This window comes from Notothenia rossii (assembly GCF_949606895.1).
Source record: "Notothenia rossii genome assembly, chromosome: 7".
NCBI classification, from domain to species: domain Eukaryota; kingdom Metazoa; phylum Chordata; class Actinopteri; order Perciformes; family Nototheniidae; genus Notothenia; species Notothenia rossii.
Genome location: NC_136905.1, coordinates 46,445,734 through 46,448,004, shown reverse-complemented (window position 1 = coordinate 46,448,004; position 2,271 = coordinate 46,445,734). Strand labels below are relative to the sequence as shown.

Here is a 2,271-nt window from a genome sequence, read left to right as displayed (position 1 = left end):
CCGAAAGAACGAGATCGCGGGTACAAGCGGCCGAGATGGGTTTTCTCCGCAGGGTGGCTGGTGTCTCCCTTAGGGATAAGGTGAGAAGTTCGGTCATCCGGGAGGGACTCGGAGTTGAACCGCTCCTCCTTCACGTCGAAAGGAGCCAGTTGAGGTGGTTCGGGCACCTAGTTAGGATGCCACCTGGGCGCCTCCCTAGGGAGGTGTTCCAGGCACGTCCAGCTGGGAAGAGACCAAGGGGTAGACCTAGAACCAGATGGAGGGATTATATCTCTTCGCTGGCCTGGGAGCGCCTTGGGATCCCCCAGTCAGAGCTGGTTGATGTGGCCAGGGAAAATAAAGTTTGGGGCTCTCTGCTGGAACTGCTACCTCTGCGACCCGACCACGGATAAGCGGGAGAAGATGGATGGATGGACAAAAAAGGGAGATTTTGCAGCTTTTTTTAAATCTAGACCACATTAGACCAGGTCCTGATCTAAAACCACTATACCTAGACTCATCAAATCTGGACTGGATTATCCCAGAGGGTCTAAACATTCTTTATAACACAGTTTCAGATTTGTGAAACCTTTATTCTATAAAACCTTATACCTTATTATACCTTAAAACCTTATCTTAATTCCAAGGGTAGGGCCCTATATTTTCCGCGATCGCGGAATCGCGGACGGAATCGCGGAAATTCCCGAAAAAAGCAGATAATCACGGAATTTGACATAATTAGACTGAAATGCTGTTTTCGTGAGGAAGTGAAACAAAAAACCTGGGAAAATTTTCCCGGGGGACGCTAATCAGCGTAACACACCCCTGCGTCACTGTCTCATGCGGTCCCTTCCCGCCACCCCCAACAAACACAAGTGAAATGCAAGCATGGCTGTCCCTCCGTCAGCTAAAAAGATACGGAATACGGGGCTATCCGCTCAATCACGAGCAGAGCAGTTCCCCGCTGACTTCTACGTGTCGGGTGACGTGATGTATTGTAAATTTTGTCAACACTCTGTTGACTGGAAGCGCAAAAATACGTGCGATGACCACCTGTTATCCAAAAGTCACGTTAGGAACAGGGAAAAATGTCAAGCTAATGCTAGCAAGCCCTCCACGTCCCTACAGACTAGCGTTACTGCTTCGTGAGACCACTGATGCCAGAGATTGCAGCGTGCTAAACATCGTCATTGGTAAGTTAATGCTTAATGTAATATCCTAAAATACAACGTAGTGAACACTCCTTTACAATATGTTGTGTGCAAATCGTGATGCAGCATTGTCTTCCAGAGGGGGAAACATAGCTGATGTCTCTTGTCAACACTAATACCTTTTATTGCAATATATCATTATAATGGGATAACACATTTTATTAAAAAATAAATAAATATGGATGGATCAGAAAACATCTGATCCCACAGGGGAAACTGGTGACATGCACCTACAATACTAGGATAAAAAACGATTTTAAATTTAGAATAAACAGATTTAGAATAAACAATGTCAGTACAGCCACTGTCTGCCTCATTTTATGTATATATATATATATATATATAAATAAAATAATATATATATAATATATATATATATATAAATAAAATAAAATATATAATATATATATATATATAAATATAAATAAAATAAAATATATATATAATATATATATATATATATATATAAATAAAATGAGGCAGACAGTGGCTGTACTGATATTGTTTATTCTAAATGCCCCTTTTATTTATAATATATATATATTAATACACCTAAAACAATAAGCTAGATAGACATTTAAAACAGTGTAAGAGATAATTAGTAATATGCTTGTTTTCTTCTTTCATCACAGGTGTTGAAAATCAATATTTTCTGGTGGATGTGGTCTTCATGGATAAATGCAACTTCTCAACAGTTTCCCAAGCCATTATAACCTCACTCAACAGCGCGCTGAGCACTTTATTTTTTTAAATGCCATTTGTTTTCACTAGAAAGTTTACAGCTCAAAAGAAAACTTTTGTTGGAACTTGAAGTGCAATGTTTTGTTGCAAGTTTTTCAAGTAAATAAAGTATTGAGGGAATGTGTCGCCTCAATAAATGGGAGGTCATTTCTATTTAGTGTACATTTTATTTGAAAACATTAAAACACACCCTTTTTTGTGGTAAAATACGAGTAAATAGGTTAAAAAAACAGAATTCCAAAACATTAAAACGGAAAAAAACGGAAAAAAACAGAATTCCAAAACATTAAAACGGAAAAAAACGGAAAAAACAGAATTCTAAAAAATGAAAACGGAAAAA

The 2,271-nt window shown here is 38.6% G+C and overlaps 1 long non-coding RNA gene across 1 annotated transcript; it reads left to right on the top strand.

The window, feature by feature from the left end:
- The first annotated feature begins 842 nt into the window (after positions 1-842).
- On the top strand, positions 843-2,055 carry LOC307013042. The gene is made up of 2 exons (XR_013800834.1): positions 843-1,172; positions 1,823-2,055. It is a non-coding gene; the product is annotated as an uncharacterized lncRNA (long non-coding RNA).
- Positions 2,056-2,271: the final 216 nt, after the last annotated feature.